At 38.9% G+C, this 21,614-nt stretch overlaps 1 protein-coding gene across 5 annotated transcripts in view; it reads left to right on the forward strand.

Annotated features, from left to right (window-relative positions):
* The window catches only part of htr4 (5-hydroxytryptamine receptor 4), a 196,291-nt gene that overhangs the window by 35,218 nt on the left and 139,459 nt on the right, over positions 1-21,614 (forward strand). The window contains exon 1 of one of the 5 annotated variants that reach the window (XM_051420060.1): positions 12,856-12,994. The exons of the other annotated variants lie outside the window; for them this stretch is intronic. The gene's annotated coding sequence lies outside the window, so the exon portion shown is untranslated. Of the gene's footprint in view, positions 1-12,855; positions 12,995-21,614 lie in introns of those variants that run through there. 5 annotated transcript variants of the gene reach the window in all.

The following is a 21,614-nucleotide window of genomic DNA, read 5'->3' on the forward strand; positions in this document are numbered from 1 at the left end:
TCAAACGTCTCGACAACTTTTGGATAGATTGCCATGAAACTTTTCATCTAGCGCCATCATCAGGCCAAAAATTTACATTTGTCCAATACTTTGCTTTATAACCAAAACTAATGACATTCCATAAGCCTTACCTGCACTTTGTTTGTGCTAATTTAAGATCTATTAGCATGTGAAAATGCTGAACTATGTTGGTGAACATTATACCTGCTTTCCATGCAGCCCAGAGAAGCTCAACTGAAGCGAAAAAGCCAGTTCTCATTCCCAGGTCATCAAGTACCAGCTTTTCATACAGACTAGCAAAGTATCCTTAAGCGGCTGTACGAGACGCACCAGGCTTACGTCTAACTCCAATGTAACCCATTTGTGTCAGTGATGTATATAGCGTCAAAGGTGAAAGAGGTTGTGCTTCTAAATGAGTCGCTGAGGGACGTGACAAGGCAACGAACAATGGCATTTACACCAGGGTTCAATATGACCACGATGGGACGTGAGCATGTAATAACTGCATTAGCATACAAACGTCCTTAATTACTTCAGATCACATGTCGAAATCAGTAATAAATGGGCTCTTTGTTGCAAGTAGACACTAAATACAATATAAAATCAACATTTCATTAAAAAGTCTGTTATGCTGATTGAAATAGATTAAAAAAAGAAAATGTAATTTGTTGGAGATCCAGTTGAAGTAGCAACACTTGAAATGCCTGAAAAATTTAAATTATCCTTTTAAATTTGCAGTTTCCACATAGAAGATCTAGATGAATGTAGACTCCATTCTGTTTCCTGCAAGAGGTTGTAGTTTGATTCATGGTAAATACATATTTCTCCTCCATCCAGCAGACCTCTTTTCCCCCAGCGTCCTGCCTGCATCCTGCTGTACATAACCCGGACTGAGGCGCTGTGTGGGAGGGCGTATTTTTAGTGGGGCTCCAATAGGAGATGATTAAAGAGGACATGGTTCCCATCACACACTGTTCCCTGGGAGAGCTAACTGTCATCTGCTAATGTATTAGCAACTATCTGGTGAATTAGTCTTCTGATTTAATAGTGGGATATCTGCGACCCCAGAGCCAGTTTGGTTATAAATCACAGAGAGTCTTCCATTTTGTTTTTTTGAAATGAAAATCATTGCTGGTGAGACACTGAAAGAAGGGGGCATCCTTTGTTGTTTTGGTCCTGTGAAGCTATTTCCTCTCTAAAATTAGATGTTTATTATCCCCTCAGTGAGGAACCCAATGATGTAGTAGATGTATTTATTACTGTTTATTTATGATTTTATGAAGAGCACTACTTGTTTTCAAAGCAGGCTGTAAATCATTTTGTCTGGAAAAACAGTCCAGAGAAACAAGACTGAGTGCTGCATTAACTGACTTTCATGAGGAAACTGTTAAGTGTAGAAAAACAAAAATGATTTTTGTTTTTATTGCATACCTAATGTTAAGGGCAGCTGTAAATATCCAATACTCTGCACTGACTTCAATATGAATCTGGCGATAAGAAGTCTAACTTTTCTTATGTAACCAGATGGATGTACCATCATTTGTAGTCATTTACTAATTGAAGTGTATAACGCAGCAGGATCCCACAAAGACCAATCAATTAAATCAACTATAATCTGTATCATTTGGAAAACAACTCAGGAAATGTGACCTTTTGGAAGACGCAAAGTTTTATCCTCAATCAAGAAGAATGTATGCATAAATGGACTCGACCTCTGCGTCTCTTTCATTCATCGGACAGGTTCAATCGAGTGCACCTGATGCACACTTTGCTGTTCAAGTGTCTGGCAGGATGAATCAAGTGTGCTTCAAGCGCTGCTGTTGTCTGATGATTCCTAAATAGTAAATAGTGTTGCTCTTTGCTCCTTTGTTCCACACCATGATGCTTGGGCTGCTTTAATTTTGCATTAGAAAAACAAGTGCCTTGGGTGCCCGGTTAGCTCGGTGGGTAGAGCTGGCGACTTATGCACCGAGGCTGAGTCCTTGCTGCAGTGGCCCAGGGTTCGAATCCAACCTGCAGCCCTTAGCTGCATGTCATCCCCTCTCTCCGTCCCCTTTCCCTTTCTTCAGCCGTCTCTATCGTAAAGGCAATAAAAGCCTAAAAAAATACTTTAGTATTAATACTTTTATACAAGTGCCAGAGGTGATAACCAATTACCAGTGGGCAACTATAGAAGAAAACCAAAATTCAAGTCTTGAATCCATTAATAGGATATCTGTTTGACAAGAAAGATAACTGGTGCCTCCAGGTTGTGTTTTTAGAAGAGAACTCCACAGGGAACTTTTCTAATTTGCTATTCAGAATGTCAGGATGTCGTCTTTTATTTCATAAATTTACTTCATTCATTTGAATTTGAGCTTTGGATGTTCTAGTTTTATTTCCAAGGCTTGTGATCCCACTGCACTTTAGTGGAGTATCTGGCTTCATGCAGATGTGAGATGCGCTTGAGTTATCGAATCAATTAATATCCCATGATTTAACATGGCCTCAACAAGCTCTTGAACGTTTCGTTCGTCTTGGTTTATGGTTAAATACTGTAATTATTGACAATTATTCATAATTAGTAGGTAAGGTAAGTTTATCAGTTAGGTGCTGTAAGGAAAAGGAGAAAAATATTCCTGACTTTGACATATTGATTAGGTGTTGTGGACGGGCCTGTTGTGAACGTTATATTTGTCGGTCAATAAAGATTATGTGAGAATAAGTTGAATAGCTTTCGTTCAGGTCGAGAGATTCTTGCCACTTTCTGCTGAAATTGAAACCTTGTTTCACTCACCTTTTGAGTTTTAACCGGCGCTGTTGTTAAGTTAAAGATTTCTCTCTTGTTAAAATGAATGTTATGTGTAACAAAAGATAACAGGTTTTAATTGATGAATCACACCTTGAACACTAAACGACGTTTCATTATGTTGGACCCTCAACAGCAGGCAGTTTTGCTTAAAAATTATAAAATATTCACCCACATTTTATCCACAAGTCCTTCAATATATCCTTCCCCATCATGCTGCATAGATATATTAGTTGGACATGCAGATACATATCTGGTGCATTTGTATCCTGTTTAAATTAGGTTGTACAAGGATGTTTTCAAGGTTTTTTCCTCCTAGAAAAGACAAGTGCATTACAGACAGATGTCATTTCCTGCTCACTCACTGCTCTCTGTATGAGTGACACTAACAACATCTGCCAGCCGTCATCCTGCTCCGCTCTGAGCACATAAAAGTCAAATCAGTGATGGGACATTAGCCTAAAAATAGGATTTTATTGCCTGAAAATAACAGAAATGCCATGTTTTTCTTTGGAAGTCGAACAGTCCCTCTGCACAGTTGGCTTAAAGACAATTTAACTAATGTGGTATATTCTCAGTTAATACAAATGCATATATTGTGTCTGAAACCAAGCCCACACCCCTGCTAAAGTGTTGTAGTACAACGTTTTAAGTAGCTGTTAATTAATGTTGGCCCAACTGTTATTTTATTAGTAGACTTGCCAACATAACAATGGAAAAAGAGTAACATACACAAGTGTTTTGTTCCAGTTTCCTTGTTACTGTATTAAATAATTGTTACAAAATTGTGGTGTACCATACATGAACTCTTTTTCTTGATTTGTAATCCCTCTCTTTGATCTTTTACTTAATTGAAGAAAGAAACACTTTTCTAAATAAGTTCTGACTCAATTGTTTCCAACAATGTCTTTTTTGCTCCCATGGCTCTATAATACGTCCATGGATGCATTAAGGGATCGGAGAATCATTCACTCGCATTTTCTTTTGCCCAAATACTTGAGATGCAGTTAAATTTGCTATAAAATAATACAATTAAATTAAAATAACATCATATAACATTCTTTGTTTTTATTTTTCCATATATGGCTAAGTAAGAAAACATATTTTTGTTGTTATTATTCCGGTGGGTTGGCCCTGCATTAGTCAATAATGTGGTCCTAGTGCGTTTAGAATTATGGGCCTAACCTTTTTTTCTTTCGTCTGTTAACACTCTTCCTCATTTGGGCAGTATTGCTCTTGATCTTTCCCCTCCCTTGTAAAACAAAGCTTGATGCTACAAACTGACGCAGGTTCTCTGGGTGTTGAAAATGTAGGTAACTGACAAACAGAGTTTGAATAGACAAAGGCAGGTTTAGGGTGTCTGTAATGACGAGATTAATTACAACGTTTTATCATAGAAAAAGTGCTGGAATGTGTTGAGAATAACAGTTTGAGAGCATCCGAGGGTGATATTTACTTTACATGCACAGGATGGAGTTTTAGATATGCAAACTGTCCTCCGAGGCAGAGCTACTCTGGAGAGATAAATAATCTCTCTGGTGGGAATAAACCTCAGCACGTGGAGCCCAGGAATCAGCCTTTGTTGTACAGGGACATGAGAATGAAGACATATAAAAGAGGTGTATGTAGGTAGAGTTACATCATTATTTCTTACCTTTTGCTTTGCTGAATGTGCGTTTGATTCGAGGCCCAGTGAGTGGTGTCTCATTACTGACCCGCTGGAATGAGTCAGCCTGCCAGCCCAGCCAAGGGTACACGTGTGATGAGCTAATGTAATGGATCCTATTTTTAGCTGAGCCCCCACTGTGTTGACTAGTCTACTCTGAAGACGTTCCTTCCTACAAACATCTGAGCAGCTCCAGTTTATGGCAGAAAGGCCGTCATACTGTTAGACCTGCTAGGGGCACAAATATATAAAAAAAATATGTAAAAAGTGATTAAACTGAGTACACATAATGCTCTGACATTTAGAAATAAGCTAATGGACAAAGGCCAAAAGGTACAGAACTTTTCCACAGCAAGACACATTCCTGAATCAGTTGCACCTGTGAACAACTTCTGCATTAGACAGAAAATAATGGCCTGCAGTATAAATGTGGGAGTCTATAAGCTCTGATTTATGCTGTTAAATAGTAGCTAGCTCTGCGTCTTTATGGCGCAGGGTTATCAAGGACATGACACAGTGTTGTATTAAAGCTCCAGTCATCAATGTTTTTAAGTGAACAATAAATCAGATGACATGTAATGTAAAAGGGTTCACACACAGTGACCAACCCACAGAGAATGATCTCTTGCAGCTCTAAGCCCATCAAGCAAAGTTGAGTTCTTGCAGGAGTTACTGTAGGCATTCGTTCGCTAGCCCGTTAGCCTAACTTGTCAGGGCAGGCCATTCTGCCCCCTTGTGGCCAAAAAAGGACTCATGTAGTTTTAAGAAGTGTTGAAGTTACCCCATGTATGACCATCCGATTGACATTAGCTTTATTCTTGTTGAACATTGATCATCTTTTCAGGTTGATTGTGTGAAGTTCACCAGGTGAACATGTTAGCCAGTGTTTTACAATGGATGTGTTCTGGGAGAACTGGATACAGTGGTGGAGGCGGTCCATGTGCTTTGCGGCCGGCAGGTTTTTGTTTTGAAATGAGGAGCTGTTTCCCGATGTTGTTTATAAATATGGAAAACAACGCAGGTTGTTTTAAAAACAAAAAAAAAAAAAACGGAAAATGGGTTGTGTTTTGGTTTTCTGTGTTTTATTTTTGTTTTCATAACAAAAAAATGGAAAAACAGCTTGTTTACCAAATTTGGTTGTCTCTTTTCAAAACAAAAATCAGTCGGCTATAGTTCACTGACCGAGGTTGGGCTGCATTTTGAGCCGCTGTGTATCATGGGAAGTTGAGCTTCAAAGTCCAGTGCACTTCCCGGGGTCTTGATTTCCACACCCAGCAGACACAGTAACATTAGTCTCATTATGAAAAGACACTTGTTTGATTATCTCTTGCTGGTTGTCTTTAAGCAATCAGGGCTGCTGTGAGGTCAAGGTCCATCCGCAGTTGATGATCAACTTATCAGATAAGCATTATGACCAGTAGTGGCTCTCCAACTCAGCCAGAAACTGTTGGCCTCCTCGCAGTTCGTTCTCTCTTATTAAAGCTTTCCTGGCAAGGGTGAGGAGAGCCGCACAACATTCTTTATCTTTTTATTGTTCCAAGTTTCCAGCTCTCAGCAGAATAAAGGATCTAATCTAGTAGCTAGCAGATAGTTGCTTTGTAGATAGATGGTTTATAATACCATCTCTGACAAACGGCTATGGACTCTGAGGTCAAGTCAGTCTATCAACTCTGTGGTGCCACTGTAACAGGGATTGCTTGTTTAAGACTACCAGGATTATGACACTGCCATAAAAAGACACACACACACAAACTCAAAGTGCAAAAAAAAATCTGCAAAGAAGCTCACAAACAGAGATTAGGCCTAATCAGAATGCACATATGCAGGCATACACAGACAAATATGAATGCATGCATACACACTCAGAAGACTACACACATACACACACATGGCAATGATGATAGCCCATTGCATAACTGCATGTCGATAAAGAATGTGTCATGCATGGGAATGCGTGGGCACACACACAGAGACACACACACACACACACACACACACACACACACACACACACACACACACACACACACACACACACACACACACACAGGGCAACAAGTAGATCACAGTTTGGCTGATATATATTTCTTGAAAGCCCACATCAACACAAATATTCTTTAAACGCTCTTGCATTCTTTGGACCTGCCAAGAAATATTTTAAAGGCCTTGAAAACCGATTTTCTAAATCAGGGTCTTACTGACGCAATGTAAGAATCAGAATCCGATGACAGCTGTTTGCCTACATCGCTGTCCAAAAAAAAAAATCCTTGATTTAGAATCTTTCAGATAAACCAAATTAAGTGTTTAAAAAGAGACGCCTTTGGTTGCCCCAGTTTTTATCAGTTTAAGGTGGAACTGGAAATCCTATTTTAATTGACACTAATAATAAAACCATTCCATGACAACCCCAGACAACCCTTAACCCCCTGGGGTCTAAGGGGGTTTTCTCAGTTTGTATACATCTTATGCAAGTTATTTTAAATGGTGGATTTCAGATGTATTTACTAAACGTAACACAAGTGCTATACACACCCTAAATCCCCCTCCCTCCCTCCACCCCATGCGCGCAGACACACACCTACCACTTTTTTACCAAAAAAAACCTAAAAACTAAAAAAAGATTGAAGAAAGGAACTGAATAATGACTTCACACTACATATCAAGCTTCATGGGATGTGTGCAAATGAAAAATGAGCATTACAACAGTTTATGTGTGCTTAGGGAGGCTTATGGGAGCTATTTGCTGGCCGGGCTAGTGTTGATGGCTGTTGTGGAAGCCCTTGAGCCAAGGTTGATCTTGAGCACTGCAAGAACTTTGCCAACTATAAACTTCCTCTGCATTTTTCAAACCTCTACGATGTTGATTGAATTAAAACTGCACTGTATCGGAAGTGATGGGTAGGTCCACCAGTAGGGCACGCTGAGAAACAGATGACGTGTGTGTTAACCTCTCTTTGTTGCCTTTTATAACTTGCATTGTGAGTCTCACTAGAATGAGCACCTGGACGTGGCGAGTCTAAAGATTCGGACAACATCTGAATCATATTTCTGCGCTGTATTGTTGCTGAGATAAACGTGGAGTAAACATTGAGTAAACACGCTGCCACGTTTGACGACCAAAAATGAATTCTACTAAAAAATACAGTGAATTCTGAAAAGTTGGTAAATTTTTGGAGCTGGGTAATGTGTATGGATATATGTTTTTAAAAGCCGAGTATAACCCTTATGTATCTTACTGTTACTGGCACACACCCACACACACACACACACAATCTTGGTGTGTGTGGATAATAAGTGAACGTGTATCATTTGCACAGCAGGAATTTCCACTGCTGTGTATGCTGTCAGGTTCTTATCTCTGGCTGCTTCACCAGAGAACAGGTAGCACTTCCCACTGTCATTAATGAGCTGCTGCAGTGATGTACAGGCATGTCTGTGACCTACAGGCTAGGAGCTGCTATCGATGCTGCTTAATCATTAAGGTTAATGGGACTGGGCACACGTGCTGGATCCAGTGGAGTTGTCCCCGCTGTTCCCCCGTGTGTGCGAGCTCACTTTGTGTTTAGAGGACTTTTATGTCATTATTAATGGCCACCTTTAATAAAGTCTTTATTGGATTTTCAGTTTACAAACAAGTCCTCTGAGGCAGAGCTGTTCTGGAGGCAGAATTCATCCCAGTGGTTGGGTTTAACTTTAGAGCGTGCAGCTGAAGAGCCAGCATGTTTACAGCTGACTAAATGAATTATTTTGTCAAAGAAAGGATCAACAAAAAAATGGGGTTTACTGTTATTCTCTGTTTTATATTACTGTAAATTAAAATATATTTGGGTTTCGGACTGTTGGTTGGATACAGACATTTTCAGACATTCGATGACATGTTTGATACTGGAAATATTCATTAGTTGACAGAGGGCATTAGTTATAAGAACTGTAACCAATGGCCCTCTGAAGTTACGTTCAAACAGGACCCAAGTTTTGTGTTTTTAGGTTGTTTATTTGTACTCCAACCACTAATTTAGAGTATGTATGTGTTGGCAGTAGCTCGCTAGCCACATTTTGCTCCCGTCTTCTCCTGCAAAAACCAAAAGCGGATAGCTTTCCCTACCAGAGAAATGGCAGCATGGCTCATTTGTTCAAACTCTTGAAATGACCTCTGTTTACATTTTCCTAACATGTGATCTCTTGTGTACAGGTCAATAATGTCCACTCCCAGAAGCAAAGGCAGAAGTAGTGTGACGTTTTTATATTGTCACTATGGTTGGACCTACAAAAAGTGATTGCCACAGGAGACCACGGCCTTCCTCCCATATATTACCAACAGATGTTGGTCTCTTTTAGCCATGAATGCTCTTAACCCTAACCAAATAGTTTCAGTCACCTAAACCTGAACCAGACGTTAACCATAGAGGTAGCAGATTCAAAATGCTGAAATGAGTTGTTTTGGAAGGCATTGATATTTAGTCATTTAGCTATGATGGCAGTTTGTTTATGGTGTCAGTTTTTATTGCTTTATATTTCACTTGCTCAGTTTGTGCGTCTTATCCAGACATTATTCACATTAAAAGGGAAGAGGTTGTTTGCCGGTTGGCAGTCACAGGTGGTGATGCACTGGTTAAGTGAACACTGTTTCCTGGATATCAAAACACACCCGCGTTGAAGACATTGCCTGATTTTGCAAGTTTACTGCCATCAACATAAAGGCTACTTCTGCACTGGAAGCAAACTCTGGTTATCAACACTGGTAATAAAAACACAGAATGAGATCAGTGGCTGTTTATTGTGTATTCATATACCTTGAACAATTAGCCAATACAGCTAGCTGTGAGCTCCAGTGTTGCAAAGGGATTTGGGAGAGCAGCTCCAGCCTTGGACTTTGCCCCGGATAACCTGAATGAGAGCAACCGGAGCTGTCAGCCGTGACACGTTAAATTGTTGGAGGCGTTAGGTTGTAAAAATATGGCTTTGTTAGAAGATGCAACAACAAGCGGCTGCATTGTTGACAGGTGAGAGATATAAAGTTGTGTGTCTGTGTAAACGAGTGGAGGCCAGAGTGGGAGTCACTCCTTTTGGGTGTTATAAACTGAACTCTAATGATGAGGTTGTATTCTGCTTTAAATGCTTTCTATGATATACTGATCATGGCTATTTAGTTGCGTTTAGTTATCACACATGTATCTCAAAATTAAGGATAAAGGATACAACCTGAGCGCCTCCATCCACTGGGATTTTTCTACCTTGACTTTCACGTTAGATCAAATGCATCCTCACGTCTTACATTATTTCCATGTTCCTCCTGTCATTAAAAATGATGAGGGCAGAAGACTTTTAAGGGTGAATATTTATATTTGCTTCCTACAACATAATGAAAACTTGGTAGGGAATAAAAATGAACTAGATTTTATTACAAAGGGACAACCAAATATAACCTTTTTAGAATTAAGTAGTTTGAAGTATAATGAGGACAACTAGATCTTAGGGTGACACGGTCCATTTTTATCTCATTGTGACTAATTACATGAAGCACTAACATAATGAAACTGAGCTAAAGACTTGGAGTAATGTAATTTTAACATTAAGTCTATATTTTTTTCAATTATCTCATATCAGAATTGCTTATGAGGTTCATTAGGTTCATTTGCAACAAAACCAAACCAATTGAGCCACAAACCTCGAGACAGCCTTCTTGTTAAAATTAACTACCTCAATGAATTCTTTTAAATCTCTTCTGAAAACTCTAATAGAATTATTTTATTATTAGCAGTCTTAGTAGCAGAGGACATTCATGGTCCCAAGAGAATGAATCCTACTGTTTCGATTCCTTGGTTTGTTGTCTAGTGCCACCAGCAGGACCAGGTTTTCACCAACCCTGTCAAAGATCTTGGCATAGAATTGTGCACCTACATTCGTAGTCCCAGAGTTTTTGCCATGTTTTTTGCCACCTTGAGGTGTGTGTGTTTTTTTGTATGTCTTGAACTGATGGATTGCTATTAAATTGGGTGCAAACATTCATGTGGATGAAATGAAATAATGTTGATTTTAAAAGTGCTGTGCAATAAAGGTTTTTCATTAGGGCATTATTCGTAGATCTCACGCATTAAAACAAATTCTAAAATTGTAGATTTGCAGACTACCTGGATGTTAGTCTGGTGTGTTTGGCAACTTGAATTTCCCTCTGGAAAAATAAAGTATCTATCTATCTATCTATCTATCTATCTATCTATCTATCTATCTATCTATCTATCTATCTATCTATCTATCTATCTATCTATCTATCTATCTATCTATCTATCTATCTATCTATCTATCTATCTATCTATCTATCTATCTATCTATCTATCTATCTATCTAACATGTTGTGGATCAGGAAGCAACTTTTTATGCTGCTTTTGGCTGCTATGAGAGCATATATTATTATGGTAATACCATCTACCAGGGAGTCTGAGGTTACTGACTTTTTATTGTCCATATTTGAGAAATGAAGCAGTGCTTTTTTCTGCAGCGCCCCCTGCAGGACAGACACCTGAAGCAATAATATGATTACATATTTCTGTTTTCCTTCAGGGGAGGAGGAGCTGAGGCAGTGGAGGGTTAGTGTAAGTGTAATACATATAAAACTGTGTGTGTGTTTGCATTTGAACTCAAGGACACCTATTACATAATCCAGACTTTTAGGAGTGCTCTATTAAATTATCATCAGTACTCTTTGTCCTCCCTCTGCTGTTTTCTTCTACTCTTCTCCTTTTTTCTGCTCCTCATTAAACTTTGTACCAACTTTGCTTTTAAGCAGTGACCAGTCCTGACATATCTTTGGCCCAATGTTTTAAAGGTGCTGTATTTTTTTTTTTGTGTGTGTGTGTGTGTGGGTGTGTGTGTGTGTGTGTGTGTGTGTGTGTGTGTCAGAGGTTCTTTGGCCGTAGATTTTACTATCACTGTGTGTTGGTCGTCAGTGACAGTTTAGAGAGTTGTGAGTCACTCCACCGGTGCTCTTTGGACAGTCCAGCAGGTTTTTATGGGTTTTGCCATTGAAATCACCACTGAGTCATCCTACAGCATGGCACTCAATAAGTTCCTGCAGACATACACAGTCACAGACAGACAGACGGACAGACAGACAGACAGACAGCTCAGTCAGTCAGTATTGAAAGGTCAGTTTTAGATGATTACTCAGAGTGCAGGGACCAGTCCTGATTGCTTGTTATTGAGTGTTCTGACATTCAGTTCAAGCCAATATCTGAACTAAATACCAGCTGACGTTTATTCCTCCACTCAGACATTTTTTTTCTGCTCAGAGTGGTGGGTGTACTGACATTTTCAAGTATTGAGGTGGGTTACTTTCTTTAAGAATAACACCTGTCTTAGGGCTGCGTCTAACAGTTATTTTCATGATTCTGTCATTATTAAATCAGTTAATCGCTTATCAAGATAGTTGACTGCAACAATCATTTCAACGATGAGCTTTGTTGTGAAGGATAAAGTTGCCCAAAACAAGCGACAGCCTTTTTGTCTTCTTTGGCTGAGTATCCCCTCTGGAGGAAAAATAAAACCTTTTTATGTTTGCTGCTCATAAATAGTAGCCCATAATTGTTCGACTAAATTAAATCCCTAATCCATCCAAACTCCAAAAAGTGATGCGCTATGGCCCCTGTTATGTGACACTGTTGTATCCAAACTTGGTTTTGTTGCCATTGTGTGAGGGCTCTGGGTGACCAATGGGATGTCCTGTGAATATAAATCTCCACATATTTATTGACTTTTATTGTCTACCCCTTGGGAAAAAAAATACTGGCAGCCTCAATGATGGGTAAGGTGATGCTCACCAGAGGTGGTGGTACTTGATAAGAAGTAAGGGTACTTGTGGACAAAAATTAGAAAAACTCTATTTCAGGCACTGTTAGTACCTTATGAAGAGACATAAATCAGGTGTGGGCTACAAAACACAAGATAAAACTAGTCTTCTATGATGAAACCTCTACTTCTGTTTTAATTATTATGGGGTCTAAGTTATTATTTTAATTCAAATTCATACAAGTTTAATTAAGTGGTACTGCTTTTACCTCCCAAAACAGAATGAAAGCTTTTTTCATAATAAATATCAACCTTGACAGATCAAAGCTTACTCATCCGATTTCTAACTCCACAAAGCCAATATCTGACATGCCTATTGTTCCTTTAATTTAGACTAGACCTAGTCTGTGCTACTTTGATGAATTTCCCACTGAAACAGGATGTTGAAGGAAGTACATGACTTCTAGGGGATCATTCAAAGGTTTAACTTATGAAATCACTTATGAGGAAGTGAAAATGAAGACCCAAACTTTCTGTTTTAACACATCCTAAACATCAATTTGATCACTTGCTGGTTTGTCTTTGACCCACTGTAATAACTGTGTCTGCAGTGCAAAGGACAGTCAGACGCTTCAGGTACACTCCCTGTGGGTTTCTCTTCACATGCACAGTTCAGTCACTTGCCTTGTTGACTTGTTGGACTACAGCTGTGTCGAGTGGTGTCACCACATCTGCAGCTCTCAGCAATGAAACTGGTGAGTAAACTGTCACTATGACTGAGAGGAAAGGTAGGGTAGTTAACAAGCAAGAAGAACAGAATGAGAGAATTCAGCTTTCAGTAGTTGGCCCCTATGATTCCTTCCTCTCTTTCTAAGATTTTTTATAGGATTTATTTCCAGTTTGAGGCCTTGAACTAAGACTATACTGACATTTAGCAGGGCAAATGCACATGAAATACCATTCGGTGTCAGCTGATATTAGGAATCAATAACTTGATGAGACACAGAGTCAAATAACTCTCGGCAAGGTCCAAAAAGCTTTCTTTCTGTCTCTTTCTTTTAGTCTTTCTTTTATATTCCCCTTTCCTCTCTAAATCTGTTTGATATTTATCATCTGTGTTTATTTCTCTGTCCATTTTCCTGTCATTGTTTCTTCTCTTTCTTTCTTTATTTCTATTTTCTTGCTCCTCTTGTCTCTTCTTTTTTTGCCAATCATGACGCACATGAATGATTCAAGGCATCATCCCAAGTCCTGGGTCAATACCTTAATGAACCTGGAACAGCAGTTTGGGTAGAATATGCAAATGGAAATTGCCAAAAAGCCTCAGTGGATTTTATCAGTGGGGAGTAAATAGACTATCTTATGTGTACCCAGAGACTGCAGGATGTTCATCATTATCACTTTAGCAAATTGGGCGTATAGCCCCCTGACTGTTGGATTAGCTGAGCCCTCCATGTGTCGAAGCCAGGCTGAAACAGTCCTGAGAATGAACAGGAGCTTACTGAGGCTAAATACAAGGCAGGGACTGAAGGAGAAGCATCCATCTTGCTATTGAGAGAGACGAGCCCCAAGACTGCCATCAAACTCTAATTAGCATTTAAATGAAATTGGAAAATTCATCAGGAGGTACAGAAGTGTGTGTCCTCGTCTGGTGGGCGTGGGAGAACGCATCTCCTCTGCCAGAAGATGATAGTTCTCCCTCGCCCACCTCAAGTCACAGGGGCTCCGCTCTCTTGCAGTGAAGTATTACCCCGCCTGGAGATCCAGATGGTTGGCAGCTGGATTGTGCCTCACCAACAGACAGGCAAATTTGATTACGGCTGTCAAATAAAACCAAACAGAGTCATCTGTGTGTCTGTACTTGGAAAGAAACTCAAGTGCAAGTCTGTCCAGATGTCTAAAGGGTGGTTTCTGTTGCTCCTTAAAACACAGCGAAGGGGAACGTTATGAGTAATGAGGGTTTGGTTGGAGGGGCCCATAGAACACAGGAGCAGGCAGATAATTGGTGTGAATTAAAACAGAAGTCAGGGAATTTAAGGTAGGACAGCAGTTGGTGTGAAGATAGTGGCTGGCAAGGATGAACTTTAATCCCCCTTGAGTAGACAGAGTGGAGTAAAGATTTAAATCATCATGTCCTAAACTAGAAACACACATTTACCCCCTTAACCCTGAATGGTAATTAGCAAAGTTAAGCTTGTCTTCAAGTGTAACGAGGAAGGATTCAGATACTGTTTTATTTCAAGGTTTCTGATCTTTCTCTGAATTACCTTATATCATTTGACAAAATAATCTTAAATCAAGGTCGATTTACAAGTTTTTATAAGTCTTTTCACTAAATCTCATGAGAAGAATATAAACATGGTGACATGCTTTTGCACCGATCTTTTTCTAATAAGAAGTCAAACTTCCAAATGAAGAACGTGAGTTTTCTCAAACTCCACCTGTGAGATGGAAAGGCCATGAGATGTTGTTGGAAATGATAGTAATTATACCTTAATTCAAGATTTTTATAATTTTTCCAAATAACTTTTATGCACAATATCAGATTTCAAGAGCTTCTTATCTTAGATTTAGGGTCAGAGTTTTGTAGTGACCTTTTTAATGCTATTTCCTCACGAGTTCTACAAATTGAACATCAAAATACATTTATAGAGTGTATCCGTTAGGTAGGTATAGGGAAATACTGTGGTTTGGGTTATAAAACAATGTCTATCTGACTATTGACTATCTGTTGGAAAAGGGAAATAAAGTGATCTCCTGTTAAAAAGACAGCATTTTCCACCATTACCTCTTCTCCTCACATACTTTGTCGTTCCTACGTCATCGCCATCCTTCTTTGCTCGTCATAATTACTACAGCGACTACAAGGCTTTGTCACTTGGATGTCAACATGTCATTTTGAGGCAGTTGCTGAGAGAGCTGATGCTGTCATTTTCCTTGGGAGGACAGTCTCTGAGTTTCAAGAAATTTTATCTAGGCATTTATCTAGCTAAATGGTTAATGGACTGTACTTGTATGGCGCCTTTCTACCCACTCTACCACTCAAAGTGCTTTTACACTACATGACACATGCACCCCATTCACACAGTGATGGCAAAGCCCATCAAACAGAAACTAACTCATTCACACACTGATGCACAGCATCTGGAGCAATTTGGGGTTCAGTGTCTTGTTCAAGGAGCAAGGACATGGAGCAGGAAGAGCCGAGAAACTAACCACCAACTTCCTGATTAGTGGACGATCCGCTCTACCTCCTGAGCCACAGATGCTGTATTTTATTTGTTCGTAGAGTTGTTTTTAATAATCTGTTTACCTAACAACCTAACAAGGGTAATTACATTTAGCTAAATGTATGCAGAATTAGCTCCTACTTACTTCAGCTCTTAAAGGAAAGTTGGTTGTAACTGAACAATTTAAAGTCATAATTTACTATTTACAGTACTTTTAGAAAGCGGATTTTTGTAATATTAGAGCAAATAATTTAAGCATAGTGGAAATTGAATCCTAATGCTGGCAGTGTATATGCTCTGCTCTACCTGCTGAGTTTTATTCACTGTGATAAAGCATTAGTAATGTGATACAGTGTATATTTGGCCATTTTGCACAGAAGGGGTAGAAAGTGTGGTAGGATAGATCAGCAGTATTTCTTTGGAACCCTAAAGCATATTGCGGCAAAAGGCAAAACACCTTTAGTGATTTATGTAAGTAATGGCAGCCTGGACGTGGCCTGTGTCTGAATGGAGAATGTAACTGGTTTATAATGTAGCATAAATGAAATCTCCACTGTGAATTCTGTCTAGTTGACGTTTCACCCAGCCATCTTGACTTAGAAAGAATACAACTGAAGCCCTTTGAGGTGCAGTGTACGAAATCTGAATCTCATTTCTATTCAGATAAAAAAGGTGAGAAACTTCCATCCTGTCTCTCACAAATTACATTCAACATATCCACAAATGTGTTTCACATTTAATAGCAATGATATGGTCCAATTCAGGAAGTTCAGGAAGTGGCATTCAAATACTGTAGCAATGTTGTAGGTAGGTTTTATTTCCCCTCTCATTCTTCATTCTTCTTCGTTCAGCGGTATATTCACTTAAATATTAGTAGAGACAGTTGGCAGAAAAGCTCAGGTGTGTTTTCCTTCTGCTGCATCACTGCTCCATGTCCAGAGAACCCCAGTGGGGAATCCATAGGACAGGTGTGTTCTCGCTGTCAGAGGTCCTGGTTGAGGTCTTGGCCCCTGAAAGGGCCCAGCTTAGGTCGCCTCCCTCAGCAGTCTGTTCTCAACTGAGGTTTAATGGGCCTGTAAGTGGGGGGGCAGTGTGGGGACACACTACACTGACTCATACAAGTGTAAGTGTGTGTGTCTTTGTGCATCCTTCAGTGTTTGCAGAATCCATCTTTTTTATTATTACTGTCACAGTCTTTATGGACAGGTAATCAACCCCATTAAGTGAGAAAGCAGAAAACATATTGTCTTTGCAGTGTTTTATTTGCCGGAAAAAGTGCCAAAATCCGCTGATTTCAAATATCGCCATATGAAATAAATGTAGAATCAGTGAACGTTGCACTGTTTGCTCACTGCACAATATTGAAAAATTCATGAGAGTGGTAGAGTACAGAGAAAATTAAGAAAGGAAGCATTTCCAAAGCCTAAATTTCATTTTACTCATCTCATTAATGCAGTTTTACATTAAAGTACCAGAGCTGTGTCATGTGTCGTTCATGCTGCTTGACTCTGAAGCATTTGAACTATATGACTTCCCGCTGGTGTGAGGAAATTGATACGGTGGGGTCAGCAGGTTGCTGCATGGAAGATAAAAAGCACGGTAAATGAAACCTGAATAACACAAAAACAGGAAGAATATGGATGAATAGATGATGATTGACAGTTGGATGTTGGAGATGCATCAGTTGTTAAGATTTTCCATCTTTCTGCATAGACAACATTTGGAAAGCAGTATTTAATTCTCTACTGTGAGAATGTTCACACTCAAATGAGAAGAACATCAGATGAAAGGTATTTTGAAGATACAGATGCGAGCAGTGTTCAGTTAGTTGCAATCTGCATCCTACACACTGGTCCTTTAAAAAAGTCAAATAAAAATAGGTACAGCAGAACCAGAAAAAAAATATTTTCTATTCCACATATTCTTCTACCTTGTCAAAGTCTGGCGTCTACATTACCCTTAATGCAACTTGACTGCCAACAGTTCATTCAGAGATTTGGGTGTGTTATTCTAGTAGCTGCTACTTTGTACCTCTAGCCTGTATACCTCTGTATACAGAGGATGGTTAGCTCACTTTTTTTTTTTTTTTTTGATATTCCATTATTTGTCCCACAATAGGGAAATTCCAAATTCCACTTCTTTCCTTCTTTCTAACTCCACAACTCTAGATGTTTTAAAACTTGAAATCTTCAGCTCGATGCTGAGTTAAATGACATCACTTGAGAACATTCATCAGACTTCCCACAACGTCTTTCAAATATGCAGTCGTACAGCCCAACACCTGTAATCAAACGTTGATGTGTATATTGGCTAGAGTTCCCTTTTAGGAGCCACTGAGCAAAGGTTTTTTATTTTGTTGCATAAATGAAAGGTCGGAGCTCAAATTCACATTGTCAGCCGCAGTCCTTAATTAATTAATAACAATAACAACAAAAATGTGATTTGATAATTAACAGGCTAATTAAGACCTAACTAAATGTAATTGACATTGTGCCATTTGGTTTGAACTAAGTGCACACCTTTCACTTTAATTAAACTGCGTCTGACTCTGAGAGGCTGAAGAATGACCTTCAGAGCTACAGATCCATGGAGTATTGATCACAGATGCTTGTGTCTTCTCACATCTTTCTCTCCTTCTGGGGCTCACTGAAGGCCAATATTATTATCTTTAGACGGACGTTGGTATGAACAGGTAACATACTGTATTATCCTCACATCCAAACACTAAAAATCTGTTGTTTTTTCTCTCGGAATCGTTGCTTGCAAGAAATTGCTTAAATCCTGTTAGACTACCAGTGGTACTCTTGTAATGTAAAAAAAAAAGTCTTGAAGTCAAGACTACCTTTGTCAAGTCCAAGATAAGGACTAGTTGGGACCACACCAAGACTCCAAAGAGATTCAAGTCTAAGTAAAGACATCCAAATGAGACAGAAAAAAAAGGCTGTTGCCATTGCCAGTGAGATGAGTTTTGCCAACCAATTGCAGTTAACCTGCGTGCCCGTTTTATTTTAAATTAAATCAATACCTGTTTTTTGAACAGGCGGGCATCATCAATGTTTTTTTTAAAGAAGGAAGTTACTTCAGAAAAAAAACACCAACATATATTGCTGCACGAGACCATCTATTTCAGGTCTGACACAATAGAAAAATAATGTTTCGAGTCTGGAACTGAGTCCAAGAGTACCAACTACTATTACAACTCCTCAGTAGAAAATTCTGAAATTGTATTATTTTAAATTACATTTTAATGCAGGGTGTTCCTCCATTACCAATTCACTTCTAAGGAAAAGTAAGGATGCATCAAGTCTTCACATACTGTACATGTCTGAGCCATTTTGTGTATAAGTATGTATATTTCTTTTATTTTGTTAGGTGTAAAGCTGCACATGCTGAAATACTATGCTGATTTCTGGTCTATAACAAAACATTACCAATTGAAACTAAAATACACCTGTATATTTAAAAGGTGCTCATTTAGATGCATTGTGCAATGTGTGGACCTACATTTCATTTTAGTCTTTCCTGTTGATCAGTGTATTCTAATGTGATTGGACGACAAGTCTCTCAGAAAAAAGACGTCCTCTCATTCAGTTAATTTCCTGTGTTTTCCACAAATCTTAATCTGAGAAATTCTTCAAGTCTTCAAAGGGATTTCTAAAATGTCTGTTTCTGAGTTTCCACCCAGTGGTTATCTCCAACAGAGAGGCAGTGTGTTAGATTGTGTCTGTTTGTTTCCATGTTTGTTTGTGTGCATTTTAGCAGAATATCTCAGAGAGCCATCAACAGATTTCTCTTCGTTCATTGTGGAGCTTTTTGTGAGGAAGACTGTCATATGTTGGACAGATTGTAAAGTCCCCTGAGACAAACTTGTGATTTCTCATAAATAAACTCGACAAAATTTGGTAGAGACTTGGAACAAGTGAGATAAGCTTTTGTGTACAGACTTTTTAAAAATACTTCAACTTACTGCATCTATTTGACAGAAAATGTGGCACATACACTGCATCATGATTAAATAGATACATTACATGCAGTTTCAGATTCAGTAAATAAAATTAAAAAAAATAAAATTCCTTATGGTTTAAACTATAAATGCAGAGGTCCTTGGTGGAGTGCTCACTGGGTTTGCTTTCTAGATGTGTGTGTGTGTCTGTGTGTGTGTGTGTGGTCTTTACAGAGTGTGCTAATTAGTTCCAGTCCATCTGTCTGAAGAGTGTGTGTTCCTGTACAGATGTAGCTGAATGCTTGAGGTCACTGAGTGCAAAAAGTACCTCCTCTCCAGACATGCCAATATCATCATACAGAAATACCTCACAGATGTTTTCTTTTTATCATACAGTATATGTTTTCAGAAATTCTGTGCCTGCACGCTTATGTAATTTGATATTTATTTGATTGCCACAGATACACTATACACAGGGAATTGCATTACAAATACCAATGTGATGTACCACTGCATTTATAGCTACTGCTAATTTCCAGTGCCCGTCCCTAGAAAGGGCCTTTAAAATGACTGACATGTTAACAGACAGCAAAGTATATAAGTAAACTATGTGGCACGTGACATACCTCCCCTCCCCCTACACCTGACTACAGGATGCTTGCTTTTAGAAATTCCTTCAGCTTCATTTGAACATTATTCAAATCATATGTCAGCTCCCTTTATGATGTCTGGGCTTGAGTGGTATACCTCGATATTGAGGACATTTTTGAATGTTAAGACATTTGGCCAGTCCATAAAACTTGCTTTTAAGTCTCAGCATTTAACTTTTTTTTTCATCCACTGATTATTGGAAATAGATTAATGGATTAATTAGATGGTCTGTAAAATGTCAAATAGTGGTAAATGTCCATCCCAGTCCAAGGTGACGTCTGCAAATGTCTTTTTTTGTCTAGTCCAAAACTGTTGGACTGTTGTCACTGATATTTTCTGCCTACTTATGTATTAATCAGCTAATAATGTATGCTCTACTTGGTTTGGGGTTTAAACTTAGGTTTGTCGTTATGGCTGCCATGGTCCTCAGAGGTATAGAACTAGTTTGCGTGTGTGTGATGTGGTGGGCAAAAACCTCACCAGTCCGTTCGAGCCTGGCATGACGCCATCCGTTCCCTCTGGTAAAGCCATTAGTTTGTTCGTGTTAAAACCCCCTGAACACATCCAGTGTGTTTCCCATGTGGACGTGCATTAGCGCACACAAAGGTCGACTCTGTGTGTGTGTGTGTGTGTGTGTGTGTGTGTGTCTGTATGTGTCTTCAAAGTCAATACGGCTGAGCAATGTTCATGCCATCCACACAATAACTAAACTGTTTTAACTTGTTTACTCTTGGTTTAAAATGTATTAATCCTAAATGTCACTGGTTATGTTTAGATTGTAATGTGTATTTATATTAGTTGTTTTTTTTCAATACTTTTTCTGCAGACTGAACTGTGCAATAAGAGCAGGACACCAGTGTGCACTTGAACTAAAGAGATTACAACAGAGTGTATTATCCAATAGAAACCAATCCTGGGTCACTGTAAATAACCCATAGATAAATCTCTGCTGTACTATGTTGCATATCTACTGTACCTACGTCTTTTTTAAGTAATTATACGTCACTGAGCTTAAAATTCTGTTGCAACAGCAGTTAGGTAAAAATTAGATGTTTTCTCTACTGCAGTCAATAAATAGAATGGTTGTAATTCAGTGAAATAAAGGAGACACTGGTTTGACCTCAGTGCAGGCTAAAGGTAGACTGAATTAACTGGCAATATAGATCTGTCTGTGGCATTCTAGCTGAACACGGGCCAAAGAGAATAGGTTTTATTGTGTCCATTTGTTGGTTCTTTCCTGCCTTTAAGTGCTACATAGCCACTTCAGGTGAAAGAAGAAGTGAATTGAGGCTCTGTACAATAGTGGAATAATTGTTGGTGGCTGGTTGCTCCAGTCAACAGGTGTAGTGTGACCTTTTGATTCTATTGGGCAGTCAAAGGCTTACATGTATATTTAATGTTTTAATAGGTATTTTTAAAAGTACTAGCAAATGTTGTTGTATACTAATGTCTGTTCATATTGTTCATTAGTGTGTCTGCATATACTGAAAGTGCACCAATTCTTCTCCTACAGTTGGATGTTCATCTTCTGAAAGAGGAAAGTAAAAGAAA

Source organism: Dicentrarchus labrax, unplaced genomic scaffold, assembly GCF_905237075.1.
Source record: "Dicentrarchus labrax unplaced genomic scaffold, dlabrax2021, whole genome shotgun sequence".
Lineage (NCBI taxonomy): Eukaryota > Metazoa > Chordata > Actinopteri > Moronidae > Dicentrarchus > Dicentrarchus labrax.